Source organism: Chiloscyllium plagiosum, unplaced genomic scaffold (assembly GCF_037043375.1).
Source record: "Chiloscyllium plagiosum isolate Xiang-an unplaced genomic scaffold, Cpla_swu_hap1 HiC_scaffold_16, whole genome shotgun sequence".
In the NCBI taxonomy this organism is placed as follows: Eukaryota; Metazoa; Chordata; class Chondrichthyes; order Orectolobiformes; family Hemiscylliidae; genus Chiloscyllium; species Chiloscyllium plagiosum.
Window position 1 is genome coordinate 43,647,992 of NW_028270154.1, and position 17,637 is coordinate 43,665,628.

General features: G+C 43.0%; 1 protein-coding gene across 1 annotated transcript in view; it reads right to left on the minus strand.

Moving 5' to 3' along the window:
* LOC122556645 (A disintegrin and metalloproteinase with thrombospondin motifs 2-like) overlaps nt 1-877 on the minus strand; it is a 377,553-nt gene extending 376,676 nt beyond the window's left edge. The window contains exon 1 of the mRNA XM_087995344.1: nt 682-877. The gene's annotated coding sequence lies outside the window, so the exon portion shown is untranslated. The remainder of the gene's footprint in view (nt 1-681) is intronic.
* Between the last annotated feature and the right edge of the window lie 16,760 nt (nt 878-17,637).

A 17,637-nucleotide genomic window follows, 5' to 3' on the forward strand; every position in this document is an offset into this window, starting at 1 on the left:
AAGATTGTGAACCCAACACTAATTCCTGTGGCACTCCACGAGTTACAGGCTGCCATCTTAGGAATGCCCCCACTTCTCTTAACTCTCTGTCTACAATTAGTTATTCTGATGAAGGGCTTATGCCTGAAATATTGACTGTCCTGCTCCTTGGATGCTGCCTGACCTGCTGTGCTTTTCCAGTGCCACACTTTTCAACTCCCACATCTTTAGTTAGTTAGCCAGTCTTCTATCCATGGTAATATGTTACTCCCAACACCATGCTCTGTTATCTTATTACATAGCCTTGCAAATGGTACCTTAAAAAACAACTTCTGGAAATCCAAAAAATTACAACCACAGATTCCCTTTGATTTATCCTGCTGGTTACTCTTTGAAGAACTCTGATAAAATTATCTGTCATGATTTCCCCTTCTTGAAGCCATGCTGACTGCACAGGAATATATTATAGGAACATAAAACAGAAGTAAACCATTCAGCCTGTCAAGTATGTTCTGCCATTCAGCTACATCATGGCTGATTCATGACCTAACTCCATATATCTGCCTTTGGCCCATATCCCTTAATAGCCTTGCTTAACAAAAATTTATCTAGTTCAGATTTAAAACTAACAATTGATCTAGCATTCAATTCCGATTGCGAGTGCATCTGCCACTCTTTGTGTAGCGAAGTTCTTCCTAATACCTTAGAAGGAGAGGCTGGATAGGCTGGAACAGTTTTCACTGGAATGTAGAAGGTTGAGTGATGACCTTATTGAGGTTTACAAAACCTGGAGAATTATGGGTAAGGTAAATGGCAGATGTCTTTTCCCGAGGGTGGAGGATTTCAAGTCTTGGAAGATTACGATCAGCACATCCACTATCGACAGACTCCTTTCAAATTTGTGTTTGTAACGCCAGGGGACTTATCAGCCTTTACCTCCATTAGTTCCCCTAGGAACCTAGAACAGAAGCGAGTCAAACAGTCAGGACAGGCAGGGACAAGGTAGGACTAATAAATTAAACTGCATTTATTTCAATGCAAGGGGCCTAACAGGGAAGGCAGATGAACCCAGGGCATGATTAGGAACATGGGACTGGGATATCCTGGCAATTACAGAAGCATGGTGCAGGGATGATCACCTTATTGGGATTGTATTATAGACCCCCTAATAGTCAGAGGGAAATTGAGAAACAAATTTGTAAGGAGATTGCAGCTATCTGTAAGAATAATAGGGTGGTTATGGTAGGGGATTTTTAACTTTCCAAACATAGACTGGGACTGCCATAGTGTTCAGGGTTTAGACGGAGAGGAATTTGTTAAATGTGTACCAGACAATTTTCTGATTCAGTATGTGGATGTACCTACTAGAGAAGGTGCAAAACCTGACCTACGCTTGGGAAATAAGGCAGGGCATGTGATTGAGGTGTCAGTGGGGGAGCACTTTGGTGCCAGCGACCATAATTCTATTAGATTTAAAATAGTGATGGAAAAGGATGGACCAGATCTAAAAGTTGAAGTTCTAAATTGGAGAAAGGCCAATTTTGACGGTATTAGGCAAGAACTTACAAAAGCTGATTGGGGGCAGATGTTCGTAGGTAAAGGGACGGCTGGAAAATGGGAAGTCTTCAGAAATGAGATAACAAGAATCCAGAGAAAGTATATTCCTGTCAGGGTGAAAGGAAAGGCTGGTAGGTATAGGGAATGCTGGATGACTAAAGAAATTGAGGATTTGGATAAGAAAAAAGAAGGAAGCATATGTCAGGTACAGACAGGGTAGATCGAGTGAATCCTTAGAAGAGTATAAAGGCAGTAGGAGTATACTTAAGAGAGAAATCAGGAGGGCAAAACGGGTCATGAGATAGCTTTGGCAAATAGAATTAAGAAGAATCCAAAGGATTTTTACAAATACATTAAGGAGAAAAGGCTAACTAGGGAGTGAAAGGCAGCCTTTGTGTGGAGCCACAGAAAGTGGGGGAGATACTAAATGAGTATTTTGCATCAGTACTTACTGTGAAAAAGGAGATGGAAGATATAGAATGTAGGGAAATAGAAGGTGACATCTTGAAAAATGTCCATATTACAGAGGAGGAAGTGCTGGATGTCTTGAAAACGCATAAAAGTCGATAAATCCCCAGGACCCGACTAGGTGTACCCTAGAACTCTGTGGGAAGCTAGAGAAGTGACTGCTGGGCCTCTTGCTGAGATATTTGTATCATCGATAGTCACAGGTGAGGTGCCGGAAGATTGGAGGTTGGCTAACATGGTGCCACTCTTTAAGACGGGTGATAAGGACAAACCAGGGAACTATAGACCAGTGAGACTGACATCGGTTGTGGCCAAGTTATTGGAAGGAATCCTGAGGGACAGGATGTACATGTATTTGAAAAGGCAAGGACTGATTCAGGATAGTCAACATGGCTTTGTGTGTGGGAAATTGTGTCTCACAAACCTGACTGAGTTTTTTGAAGAAGTAACAACGAAGATTGATGAGGGCAGAGCAGTAGATATGATCTATAGGACGTCAGTAAGGCTTTCAACATGGTTCCCCATGGGAGACTGGTTAGCAAGGTTAGATCTCATGGCACACAGGGAGAACTAGCCATTTGGATACAGAACTGGCTCAAAGGTAGAAGACAGAGAGTGGTGGTGGAGGGTTGTTTTTCAGACTGGAAGCCTGTGACCAGTGGAGTGCCACAAGGATCCTGGGTCCTCTACCTTTCATCATTTATATAAATGATTTGAATGTGAGAATAAGAGGTATAGTTAATAAGTTTGCAGAAGACACCAAAATTGGAGGTATAGTGGACAGCGACGAAGGTTACCTCAGATTACAACAGGATCTTGATCAGATGGGCCTATGGGCTGAGAAGTGGCAGATGGAATTTAATTCAGATAAATGTGAGGTGCTGCATTTTGGGAAAGCAAATCTTAGCAAGACTTATACACTTAATGGTATGGTCCTAGGGAGTGTTGCTGAACAAAAAGACCTTGGAGTGTAGGTTCATAGCTCCTTGAAAGTGGAGTCACAGGTAGATCGGATAGTGAAGAAGATGTTTGGAATGCTTTCCTTTATTGGTCAGAGTATTGAGTACAGGAGTTAAGAGGTCATGTTGCGCCTGTACAAGACATTGGTTAGGCCACTGTTGGAATATAGCAGGCAATTCTGTTCTTCCTATCAGAAAGATGTTGTGAAACCTGAAAGAGTTCAGAAAAGATTTACAAGGAAGTTGCCAGGGTTGGAGGATTTGAGTTATAGGGAACAGGCTGGGGCTGTTTTCCCTGGAGTGTCGGAGGCTGTGGGGTGACCTTATAGAGGTTTATAAAATTATGAGGGGCATGGATAGGGTAAATAGACAAAGTCTTTTCCCTGGGGGGGGGAGTCCAGAACTAGAGGGAAGAGCTTTAGGGTGAGCAGGGAAAGATATAAAAGAGACCTATTTTCACGCAGAGGGTGGTACATGTATGGAATGAGCTGCCAAAGACAGTGGTGGAGGCTAGTACAATTGCAACATTTAAAAGGCATTTGGATGGGTATATGAATAGGAAGGGTTTGGAGGGATATGGGCTGGGTACTGGCAGGTGGGACTAGATTGGGTTGGGATATCTGGTCGGCACAGTCGGGTTGGACCAAAGGGTCTGTTTCCATGCTGTACATCTCTATGACTCTATGACTGTCTGATAGTTATTATATGCATTTCCTCCACCTCTTTAACCTTTCAATTATATAATTTTCTTTGAAATGCTATGTATACAGAACATACACACAAAAAAAGATTTTTTTTTCATAAAACAATTTACTTATTTCAGCCTCAGGATAATTTAGATGAGTAAATTTTCTTACTTAGGCTTTGTGATTCTTTGGTAGTCTCTAACCTGGAGAGCCTTGCATTCTCAGTTCTTGAAGATTTTTAATACAGAGATTGACTGATGTTTGGATACTCAAGGAAATCAAGAGATGTGGGGATAATACAGAAAAGTGGAGTAGGTGTAAATATTAGTCATGATCTTATTGAATGAGCCAAATGGTCTACTCTTGTTTTGAACACTTATGTTCCTATGCAGCAATACTACCACTTGTCTGCAGAGGGCATTGACTGCATAGGGAATCCAGCAACTTCAAATATTGCTGCAGTTTATAATTTACTTACAATACTGTCGTTTGCCAAACGTTGTAAATGTTGAGCCACTGTGTAGGGAGAGACCCAGTTGGGCACTTTTAGGAAAGGGAACTACTGCTTGTTGGTTCACTGCATTCTGGGCTCGAAACCACATCGCAAGATATGTACAACCTTCATTTAACTTTGCAGTCAGGGAGTAAACATTGATATTTTCATTTCAACATGTTAAATATTCTAAGCTTTCCCTCCCTGTTTTGTCCTTCTCCAATGTCCAGATGATTTACTGATTTCCTTCAATACTGTTGCTGCAATTGTCTATTATATGGGAAGGTCCATATGATTGATATAATCTTGAATCAGCAATCAGGGGAACAGTGTGCTGGTAAATCTTTCTTTTATGAGACCATGGAACAGAATTGTTCATCATCAGTGGCAGTGAAACTGGCCTCCAGAGTGCCAGCATCAGCATTATTACAGAAGCCATAGCTGAAATAAAGTGAGCTGGAACAGTTCCAGGCATTTCTGGAGTAGCCTGCATGCTGCATACTACACCCATCTGTCAGGCTGTTACCATAGAAAGTGGGCAGCTCATGACATCAAATTAATGCTGATTTCATGCCTGGGCTATAATTTTGGACTATGCAGGTCCAGTTAACGCCCTCTCATAATCACTTCCAGCTCCACCATGTCCCCTCCACTATGGCTAATTAAAAGGCTAATCTTCCAACATTCAGCTGAGTTACTTTTGAGTTGCTTCTGCAGTTGCAAAGTCAGTAGAAATGCGCATAATATTATTGCAAATGTTTTGCTGACTTTTTTGCCAATTTATCAAGAGAGCAATGCTGGATTGTGATGAGAGGTCAGGAGGTGTGAAAGATTTTGGAAGAGAAAGTGCACTTCACCAATGGATCCTATTTAGATGCAGTGCCTCTTGGACTGCAACAGACAATGGAAATGTAGCACAGGCAGGAATGACAGGGGGCGCTGTGAGCTGAGGAAGGAGCATGGCTCCAATGGAAGGTCTCAATCCTATGACTTTCTTTGGATGTAAATTGTACTGCTATACTTCCCGCTTTGCGTAGGGCAGTCACTGCAAGCAGCCATCTTACAAACAGATCCAATAAAGACAGGAGAAGATATTTTGTATGCTCTGAGGTCAGGGTGGAGTCAGGATTGAAAGTTGAAGAGCTGTAACAGAAGCACAGCTACTTGAAGAGGAATGCAGAAACATTCAGAACTGCTGAAAGCCGTTAACAGGTCAAATAACCAAACAATGAGACTCTGGCTGCATTATAGGGCGAGTCATACAATGGTTATAAACTTTTCTCTCTGACTAATGAAAGGCAATATGAAACAGAAATGGTAGATTTTCCACTTGTAACAGCAAAATTATATGATTTAATTAACAAGCCACATGAGCTATCAATGCATACATTTATATCAATAATGGGAAGAGACTGTTACAAAAGTGCATTTCATGACAATTTTCTCCAGAGAACTGAAAAAAAACAAAGTGCAGATATTTTGAAAGCATGTTTTGAATCCCGGAATGAAACTTCTGAATGGTGCATATTGATTATTAGGGTTCAGGATGAAATAAAAGAATCCATTGATCAACCTATAACGACATTAACATCGCTCACAGAATTCTGTGAATTCAGGCACCTGAAGGATAATCTTATCAAAGTTAGTAAGATCTCTTATATATAAAGTAATCCTTAGATATGATCATGCAACTCCTTAATGGGACAAATCTGACATTCAGACAACTTATAATCATTGACCAAAGCTCTGAACTTATAAATCAACCACTACAGCACATAGAATTTAGAATTTATTTATTGTCATATGTATTTTTTACGAGAAAAAAATACAATGAAAAGTTGCCAAACCACGGTGCCTATATTTATGACAGGAGTCAAAATAAAATCATAAGTTACAAAAAGTTAATATAAGATAAAGTTCATCAAGATCCATTTAAATGCTCCCGGTCTTGAAGAAATCTGATCAAGAGACGATTGAACAACATCCACAACGAGAATGACACAACGTGACAAAAACTGAAACGCTGGGACACCACTCCATTGGGCCGAAAGCCTCTGAAGAAAAGTCGTTGTCAAGAATGCCATCTTAAGAAACACTGGGCTGTCGGATCACTGGACGGGCCAAAACCATCACCCATAATGAAAACGACACGCTTAGATGGTAGAACACCGAGCCAAAGATTAAAATTGAGCCAGACCACCATCGAGATCACAAACCGGGAGAAGCTGCTCCATCAGAGACCAGTCCACAGGCCCAGACCAACACACTGGGAAACATCACCACTTGGGACCACCAGAAGCAATCGCAACTTAGGAGAAGCTCATAGCTGAAGCTTTAAAATGAGGTACAATGAATTGGATGTTATCTATACTATCTATGCTAATTAAAAATGTTAAAAACAGAAAAGAAAAATAGCAAAGGCATACAGAGTAGATACAGAGGAGCCCACATGACATGCTATGCTGCTCCACTGCTGTCACCTTGGAGAACCGCAAGACTATTGACGATATTGAGGAACAGCCTGGAACCGTGCATGATTTTGGTAGACAGCTCAGTCCTATCCACTGTCAAAAACCAGTTGAGACCTTTCATATGTAAAAATGTAATGAAAAACAACATGTATCCACTGATAGGCCAACTGAAAGATCAATGCCGAAGGGCAAGTTATAAAATAAAAGAAAGCATGACCAACATGGGAAATACAGGGTTTTAATTCCAAGGAGGTAAAGCACTTTGAATGCAAATGTTTATCTAGGAAGAAGACAACCTGTTTATAAAATGGACAGAGATGATTGTTGCTATAGAGATATTGGACTATGATCCTGGCAAATCAAGTGTCAGTAGTAGAAATATATGGCATATTTCAATCTATACCTTAGACATTGACAATGTCTAAAGAAGGTAAATGGTTTGTAACTATTGCAGAGTAATAGTATCAAATGAAGTGCCAGATTACATTGGTGCTTCCTGCAACATCATGAGGTTGACATACCTGTGCAAAGTTATACCAGACGGTGATCCAATAGTGCAACTCTTGAACAGGACAAGTTACTCTGAGAGCAAAATGCAAAGGCAAGATTGAACATCTGGAAATTCTAGACATTAAATGCAATGCTAAAGCCATTCATTTCTGCAGTAAAATTTCAAAAGCTTAGACTAGTAATCCTAAACATGTTGGAATAGATTTATAGCACTCAATCTTATGGTTATCTTATGGTTAAAACAACACAAAGAACTGTGGATGCTGGAAACCAAAACAAAACAGAAATTGCTGGAAAAACTCAGCAAGTCTGGCAACATCTGTGAATAGAAAACAGAGTCAATGTTTCAGGTCTGCAGAATGGATGGTAGCTAGGAAAATGGAGTATATATCCTGAAGACAGGGTGTATACATACTGAAGGAGGTTATATATGTTGAAGACAGAACATACACATGCTGAAAGACATATATATGCTCAAGGTAGAGCGTATGTGTGCTGACGGGGGTATATATGCTGAAGCGGGTATATATGCTGAAGACAGACATATCTTTGAGGTGAAGCAGCGATTTACCTGCTCTTCACTCTATCTAGTCTCACAATATGGTCTCCTCTACATTGGGGAGATGAAGCACAGATTGGGAGACTGCTTTATGGAACACCTAAGTTCTGTCGTCAGTGATGACCCTGAGCTTCCAGTTGCCTGCTGCGTCAACACATATCGACATCTCTATCTCAGACTTGTTGCAGTTCTCCAACGAGGCTCAGCTCAACTAGAAGAAAAACAGGGCGAAAGTGAGAACTGCAGATGCTGGAGATCAGAGTCAAGATTAGAGTGGTGCTGGAAAAGCACAGCAGGTCGGGCAGCATCCGAGGAGCAGGAAAATTGATGTTTCAGGCAAAAGCCCTTCATCAGGAATGCCCAAATAATCAATTTTCCTGCTCCTCGGATGCTGCTTGACCTGCTGTGCTTTTCCAGCACCACTCTAATCTTGACTCTGGAATAAAAACACCTCATTTTCCACTTGGGAACCCTGTAGCCTTCAGGACACAATATTGAGTACAATAATATTATGAACTGAACACTTTCTTCCATGCCATTTACCCATCCCCACACCCCTGGCTCTGTCTTCACATAGGCTGCTTTCATCACAGCCAACCCATTTTCACCTACTCACGGTCCCTATTACCAGCTTTTCTTTCTTTTTGTTATTTCAAAAATACACTTTATTCATAAAATACTTTGATGATCTGTACAATTGGACATGCCATAAATATGTAAACATTCCATTTGTTTGCATACCGAAAACAGAGTCATCATTCCTATTTACAGGTCGGTACGATTACATTTTTTAGCTGAGGCGTCAGCAGAGCCCAAATGACTGCGCGGGCCCCCTGTTCTTCTTTAGGCAGGCAGATGTTACACGGTGGTCTTTCCCCACCGCGCCTTGGCGGCAGCTGCCCCAAGCTTCAGCACGTCCCTCAACACGTAGTCCTGGACCTTGGAATGTGCCAGTCTGCAACACTCAGTCGGGGTCAACTCCTTCAGCTGGAAGATCAGCAGGTTTCGGACCACCCAGAGAGCGTCCTTCACCGAGTTGATGATCCTCCAGGCACAGTGGATGTTCGTCTCGGTGTGCGTCCTGGGGAACAGGCCATAGAGCACGGAGTCCCGCATCACGGCGCTGCTCGGGACGAACCTCGACAAACACCACTGCATTCCTCTCCAGACTTCTTCTGCGTAGACACATTCCAGAAGGAGGTGTGTGACAGTCTTGTCCCCCCCCCGCAGCCGCTTCGAGGGCAGCGTGCGGTGCGGCTGAGAGTCCGGGCGTGCATAAAGGATCTCACAGGCAGAACCCTTCACACCACCAGCCAAGCCATGTCTTGGTGCTTGTTGGAAAGTTCTGGCGATGAGGCATTCTGCCAAATGGCTTTGATAGTCTGCTCAGGGGACCGCTCGATAGGATCCACCCTCTCCTTTTCCTGAAGGGTCTCAAGGACACTACGTGCTGACCACTTCCTGATGGACTTGTGGTCAAAGGTGTTTTTCTTCATAAACTTCTCCATGAAGGACAGGTGATACAGAACAGTCCAACAGCTTTTCTTTCTCCCCAGCTCACCATTATCCATCCCTTTGTCTGCCCCACTGCTGTTCTCTCATTCTGAGCTCCATCTCCACCTCTCACAAACTCCTTTCTGCCACGCGCACCAAACCCTTCCCATCTTCAGCATACATACCACCTTTCATCAGTTCTGATGTAGAACATAGAACATAGAAGAACATAGAACATAGAACATAGAACATAGTTCTGAAGAAGGGTCACCAGATCTGAGACCTTAACTCTACTTCCACTCCGCAGATGCTGCCAGACTTTCTGAGTTTCTTCAGCCATTTCTGTTTTTGAATCTTATGGGGTTTTTTGGCTAACTCTGAGTGGCACTGTGTTTTTTGAAGAGTTTTTCAATGTGAGTCCTAGCGCATTTTCTCACCCTGCTTTACCAAACACACCTCATTTATTACCTTGCATACCCCCATGGAGTCTCAGATATCTGATTTCCACCCAGCTTACCAGATGCCATTCCCACAACTGACCAGTGTGGTTCTGCTTCAACAACTCTTTGATGAGCGTGTACTGCAGCTCCATCCCCGACAGGTCAGGTCAGGTCATTTCACCAACCCACTTTTTGAGCTCAAGCCTGATGAAAGGAGACAGTGAAATTGAATTTGCCACTGGTCCCTCTGAAAGTCTCCATTTAAATGGGAGACTTTAGACAGTTCCAATCAAATGAGGTAAAATATTTACTCGCAAAGAGTTCAATGAAAACATACATAATTAACCTCTGAGTAGCTATTAACCAGACCCCACAGTTACAGTTAGGAATTTCTTGTAAACTGTATGGACAACAGTAACGTGTGCAGGAGAGGATGAGCAAACTGACAGCAGCACCTTTGTACAGGGAGCCATTCAAGTGGGGACAGAAAATAAGAATATAGTAGAGTGGAGGACAGTATAATTAAGGACACAATTAAAGACTGTTTTCTGCAACCAAAAATGAGTAAGGCCCAAAAGTTGTATTGTTCACCCGGTGCCAGGGTTAAGGATGTCTCCTTGGGACTGGAGAAGAACTTGGAGAAGTAGGGGAGGGATCCAGTAGTTGTCATCCAGGTTGAGACCAATGACATTGGTAGAAATAGCAAAGAGATTCTGCTGAAACATTTTGAACAGTTAGGAGCTAAACTGAAAAGCAGAACCTCCAAGATTCCCAGAATCTCAGGATCACTACCTGAGCTACAGGCAAACTGGCAAAGCTAAATAAAGGCAGCGAATTCAATGGCTCAAAGAACAGTGTGGGTGGAATGGGTTTCAGTTCAGGGAGCACTGACACTGGCCTGCAAGGTAGCTGTTGAGAATGGCTTCACCTGATGTGTGGTGGGGCCAGTGTCCTAAGTAGACAAGCAGGAGGCTGGAAGCACACAGCAAGCCAAGCAGCATCAGGAGGTGGAGAAGTTGACATATTGGGTGTAACCCTTCTTCAGGACTGGGGCGGGTGTAGTGAAAGCTGTAGATAAAGGGGGTGGTGGGGGCAGGGTGGTGAAGTGGGGATGGGTGAAGACAGGTAGAGGGTACGACCTGTTTGGTCAATGGGAAGAATGAATCCGGTAGATGGCTGGGAGGGGTGGGAGGCGGGGGGCTGGGAAGGGAGTCGGGGGAAGGGAAGGGAGATTATTTGAAATTGGAGAACTGAATGTTGAGTCCTCTGGGCTACAGGCTGCCCAGGTGGAAGATGAGGTGTTGTTCCTCCAATTTGTGGTTTGATTCATTGTGGAAATGGAGGAGGCCAAGGATGATCATGTCAGAAAGGGAGTGGGAAGGGGAATTGAAATGGGCACTGGCTGGGAGGTCTAGTTGGCCCCTGTGGGCCTGGCTGAGATGTTTAGTGAACCATTCCATAAGTTTACGTTCAGTCTTCTCAATGTAGAGAAGACCATGTCGGGAGCACCTGATGCAGCAAACTAGGTTGGAGGAGATGCAGGTGAATCTCTGTCTCACCTGGAAGGACAGTTTGGGACCCTGGATGGAGGTGAAAGGGGTGGTATATCGGCAGGTTTTGCATCTTTTCCAGTTGCAGGGGAAGGCACCTTGGTTTCAGGGGCATTGATGAGGGGAGTGGCACAAACCAAGGACTGTCGATGGGAATGGTCCTTGTAGATGGCAGCAAAGGATGGGGAGGGGAAGATGTTCTTGGTGGTGGGGTCTAGTTGGAGTTGGCAGAAGTATGTAAGGATGATGCTTTGGATGTGGAGGCTGGTGGGATGGTAGGTGAGGACAAGGGGGACTCTGTCTTTATTGCATTTGGAGGGATGGGGCTTAGAGCAGTGGAACAGGGAATGGAGGCATTGAGGTGGAAGGCTGTCTGGATGACAAAAGGGGGAAAAGCACTTTGTTCAAAATAGGTGAACATCTAGGAAGCTTGGGAGTGGAATGTCTCCTCGTCTGAGCAGATGCAGTGGAGGCAGGAATTGGGAGAACAGGATGGTGTTCGTGCAGGATACTGGGTGGGAGGAGGTATAGTCCAGGTAGTTATGGGAGTCTGTAGGTTTGTGGTAAACGTCCGTCTGGAGACAGTCACTGAAGGTGGAAATAGAAAGGTCAAGAAAGGGGATGGTGGTGTCCAAGATGGACCAAGTGAATTTGAGGGCAGGGTGGAAGTTGCAAGTGAAGTCAATGAACTGCTCCAGTTCAACCTGGGTGCAGGATGCTGCACCAATGCAATCTTTGATGTAACAGCGGAAGAATTGGGGCACAGTGTCTGCAAAGATACTGTTCGACATAGGCGACAAAGAGGCAGGGGTAGCTGGGGCCCATCCAGGTGCCCATGGCCACTCGCTGGATTTGGAGGAAATGGAAGCAGTTAAAGGAGAAGCTATTCAGGGTGATTACCAGTTCAGCGAGGCAGAGGAGGGTATTGGTGGAGGGGGAATGGATGGGTCTGTTGGAGAGGAAGAAATTGAGAACCTGGAGGCCATCCTTGAGAAGGACTGCATTTCCATAGTGAAGATAAAGTGCTGGGGGCTAGGGAACTGGAAGTTACTGAAGAGATGGAGAGTGTGGTTGTAGGTGGAAAGTGCCTGAACTGAGGGGGAGAGAATAAAGTCGAGATAGAACGAGATGAGTTCGGTGGGGCAGAAGCATGTCAAGACAATGGGTCAGCTGGGGTAGCTGAGCTTGTGGATCTTGGGTGACAAACAGGAGGCTGGAAAAACACAGCAAGCCAGGCAGCATCAGGATATTGGGGAAGTTGACGTTTCGGGTGTAACCCTTCTTCAGGATGCCTTGGACCAGTGTCCTGGCAAAACCAAATAACTAGGGCTGTAGAATGGACTTTAAACTAAATAAGTGAGTGGAAAGCTCTGGGGAGCGCATGTATAGGCTTATAAAACAAACGAATCAGGCAGTATTACAGAGTAGCTATTTAGATTATAATACCGAAAGTTCCTCCTATGCTCCTCACAGATCTTGAGGACCTCCTGGTTTCCTACAGAAATCTCTCCCCATCCCTGGACCCCTGCATCACATCAGAAAACTTGGAAACCTTATCTCTGGCTTATTGCTCAAATTTTTGTTTTCCCTTTCATCCAGCACACAGTCTGGCAGCTTCTGTAACAAAACTACTGTTCCTTGCTTAGGGCTGCGAGCTTACTGTATGTTGTGTGAGCTTTTAAAAGTAAACAGTTATGTATAACAATCTGTCACTGTATGTGTAGGGTCAGCTTTCCTCAAGTTCTTTCATGTGAAACCAGGAGGTACAATGAAATCTCATCCTATGAGTTTGGATTGCAGAATCCCAATTTGAATTAACTCAACATCTCGTCAAATCTGATAAATACAATATTACCGTATGCAGGCCTGAGATTGCCTAAAGAGAAAAGCAGCCAAATATATACATCCAATCACAATCATACACACTATTCCCTAAACAATCTGTAGCATGAGAGGACAACTGAAAGAACATAAACCCAACAAAAGCTGTAATTTATATTTAGCTGTTAATTAAAATGTACAATATTTAGTATTACCAGGGAAACGCACATTTCAGGAAGAGTATGGATTCATCTTCAATTAATGTTTGTTTCAGGTGGCAATTTCCCATCAGAATCACTCTAAGCTGAACAAAAGAAGTTTCTCTTTCTTCAAGTTGCCAGGAGAAAGTCGAATGCTGAATAACAATCAAGGCAGGAGCCAATCTGTTACAATAACAGACTGGAAAGAAAAGAAAGCTGTAATTACGACCTTACTGAGGCATGTCATTATCGAGCAACTGAATTATACACACAAATTAACAGTCAGGTGACATTCATGTCAGGCACAGCAGAAAAATGCCAAGTCTGTCAAAAATGTATTGTGACAGAAGCTCTATTGAACAGCGAACCAATGTTCAATGCAATTCAACCAGAAGGAAAATAAACAGCTTTTTGAGATATATTTTCTTTTGTGTAAAGAGAATGCATGTTAGCTTTCATCACCATTCTGACCTCCAGGGTCTACTTAAGAGATGCCTTGTTCATGAGAGCTTCGAAGATCAGGCTCCAGGCTGGCTGATACCTTTCAGTTCCAGCTGGAGTCTGTATCACTATCACTTCCAACTGGCATATGTCTCACAGGGAGTGCTGTATTCTTCTGAATTGCAGTAAGCCACATGTTACTCTCCAATAGGTACACCTTTGCAGGTACAAAAGTGCATTTAATTTATGTCCTTTATGGCCTCAGATGGTTGAATGCAATATTGGGACGAGAATGTATTCAGAGTCAAGATTAGAGTGGTGGTGGAAAAGCACAGCAGGTCAGACAGCATCCGAGGAGTAGGAAAATCCCAAAACATCAATTTTCCTGCTCCTCGGATGCTGCCTGCCCTGCTGTGCTTTTCCAGCACCACTCTAATCTTGACTCTGATCTCCAGCATCTGTAGTCCTCACTTTCCCAAGAATGTATTCAGTCTACTTTCTAATCATACAAGATTTTCCCAAATTTCTTTGTGAGATTGGTTGAGAAGAGCAGGGTTAGCGGGATGCTTGATTTTGTTAAATGCTGGTAGCATTAAGGGGTACAAAATATATCAGGGTGTCCAGTACTGCATACATGATACCAGTTACATCTCCTTTGGTTAACCGTCTGAAGGCAAGTTCAACCTCTAGAGCCACAGTATCTACCGTAGGTAGAACAAGGAGTCAGGCCGCAATTCCACAGCAACGGGAGTGGGAACAGAACCCTGTGCTGTTAGCATCAATCTGAGCCATAAGAGCCAATCAGCCAACTGAGCCAACTGTCTGTCCAAGGGTCTGTGTTGTAGTGACAACATGTTGTAGCCTGGAGCTGTGGGTGGCGATGTTCAATCCTCATGTTGTATGCAAGGTCACTAGCGAGATCCTTGTTTCACCATTAAAACCTTTCATCCTGACATCAAGAATCTAATTTTTCCAATCTCGCCATATTTTCCCAATTCGCTCACCATTACCCACATTGTTCAGGAGCTGGGAAAATTCAGTCCAAAATGTTTACATTTCTGTTATTTTCTCATTCTTCACTTTATAATGAAGAGATACAAGTTCAAATACCACCATAGCAGCTGGGGGATTTAAAATGAGTCATTTTAATAGATGTGAAATAAAAAGTTAGTACAACCCTCCTAATTCACTACTGTTCTCCAGAGGAAATAATCTTGTCATCCTTACCTGGTTAGCATGGGAGACAATCCAGGTCTACAGCACTGTGGTTGACTCTTAAATGCCTTTGAAATGGCCTAGCATGTTACTCATTTGTCAAGAAGATCAGTGATGCCTATATCTTGTGAATTAATAGAAAATGCATATCTTCTGCTTCTCAATTATGAGCTCCATCTGTGTTAGAAGTCAGTGGTATGTTTGCCTGTGTATGTATTGTAGTGCATCACTGGTCAGTCATTACAAATAGTAATTGTTTTGAGAGCAATTGATTTCTGATCCTGAATACGTTCTCATACATGTCTAATTATTCTACTGCGACAGTTAATGCTTGTGGCTGGCACTACACCCTGAAGGATATCTTCATCGCTAACACCCCCAGCCACTTCTGTATTGAAGGACGTTATTTCACTGTGGCTAGAGATGTGTGTTGAAGCAAATTATTGGGAGCAATGAGATTATCTGAGCCCTGCATTAGCTGGTTCCCTAACAAAGACTGGTATGTCTTGGAGCTCAACATTTCTGGAACGTGACCAAATCAATACAATAGGCTAATTTTCAGCTTTGGAGTTTGGCCAGGATCCTGCAATGACCCAACTCTTTATGGTCACGAGTAGCTTGATCTGATGACAAAGTAACACCACTCAGGAACAAATTGTAGATTCCAGAGAGACTGGAGACTGGGACTGGATCTTTTAGGACTATATACACTGGAGTTTAGAAAAATGGGAGGCTTAGAGGTCTAATAAAACCTATAAATTTCTAACAGGACTAGTCATGATATATGCAAAAAGGGCATTCCCAATGATTGGAGAATCACAACTAGGGGTCGCAGTTTAAGGATATGGAGTAAGCCATTTAGGACAGATATAAGGGGGCATTTCTTCATCCAGAGAGCCTTGGAATTCTTTGCCATAGAAAGCAGTTGAGGTCAAGTGATTGCATGTTTTCATAAAGGACTTAGATAATAATTCTTAGAGCCAAAGGGATCAGAGAGTATGCCGAGAAAGCAGGAGCACAGCACTGAGTTGGATGATCAGCCGTGATCATATTCAGTGTCAGAGCAGGCTCAAAGAGCCAAATGGCCTACTCCTGCTCCTATTTTCTACGTTTACTATTGATGGCCAAACCTACGTGGGCTTGATCGGATTTCGGCTTGAAAATGTCCCTACTTTGTGGTAAACTGACAGCATCATTCAAGGCCTGAGAATCAATGGAGATCAATCCTCTGGCCTTATCTGCTTACTTGCCAAAAACTGTCACTCCTGGTTCCCCCTCTATAGGCAGCTTGTGCTGATGGCAATGTCAATGGCTTGGCATCAGCAAAGTCCTCAAGGCTTGGGGTTAGAGTTGGTTACAGAGAAGGAGGTCAAGAGGAGACAGTCAGCTCCACAGGTCCAGCTTAATAACAACTGATTGATTACCTTCATTGATGGTAGTTGAAGCCACGGGCAATTCTGGAAGTCCCAGTGCAGTCTTAGCGCACCCTGTGTCAGCAGAGAATTATTAAACATGGTGCCAATTTATTTACATTAATCTCCATCAGCTCTGCCCATTGCAAACACAACAAAAGAAAAACTGTCAGTACAACAAATTTATACATGTTGCCCGCATTAATAATTTTCCATCATGAACTATAGAGTAACTATGAATTTGGTGGTGAAATGTTCTTGCATTTGTCTTGTTATTCTAAATCTAACCAGCAGAGGGCAAGAGCATTCAAGTTTGAAATAATTTAAAAACCAAGAATTTTTGCCAAGTCGACAATAATCCACTGACTCGTCATGGAGATTAAGAGCATGGAAACAGACCAGTTGGTCCAACTCATCCATGCTGACCAGATATCCTAAATTAATTTAGTCCCATTTGCCAGCATTTGGCCCAAATCCTTTCAAACCCTTCCTATTCATATACCCATCCAAATGCCCTTTAAATGTTGTAATTGTACCATCCTCCACAAGTTCCCCAGAAGCTCAGTCCATACACACACCACATTCTGCATGAAAACGTTATCCTTTAGGTCCCTTTTAAATCTTTCCTCTCTCACCTAAACTTGTGCCCTCGAGTTTTAGACTCCCCCACCCTGGGAAAAAGACCATGGCTATTCACCTTATCCATGCCCCTCATGATTTTACAAACCTCTATAAGGTCACCCCTCAGCCTTTGACACTTTAGGGAAAATAGCTCCAGCCTATTTAGCCTCTTCCTATAGCTCAAACCCTCCAACTCTGACAATATCCCTGCAAATCTTTTCTGAACCCTTTCAAGGAACGATGAATTTGCACTCCAAGGTCTTTGTTCAGCAACACTACCCAGGACCTTACTATTACATGTATTGGTCCTGCCCTGATTTGCTTTACCAAAATGCAACATTTCACGTTTATCTAAATTTAACTCCATCGGCCACTCTTTGGCCCATCAGCCCACCTGATCATGATCCCGTTGTATTCTTCACTATCCGTCCCCTTAAATGATTCGGAGATGCCGGTGTTGGACTGGGGTGTACAAAGTTAAAAATCACACAACACCAGGTTATAGTCCAACAGGTTTAATTGGAAGCACACTAGCTTTCGGAGCGATGCTCCTTCATCAGGTGAATCACCTTAAAGATCAACATGGCTGTGCATGTGGGGAACCACAGGAGATGGATGGGACACTGAATGAGTATTTTGCATCAATATTTACTGTAGAGAGGATATGAAGAACTTGGAGAAATAAGTAGTGATATATTTAAAATTGTCCACATTACAGAGGAGGAGGTGCTAGACTTCTTAAATTGCATAAAGTGGATAAA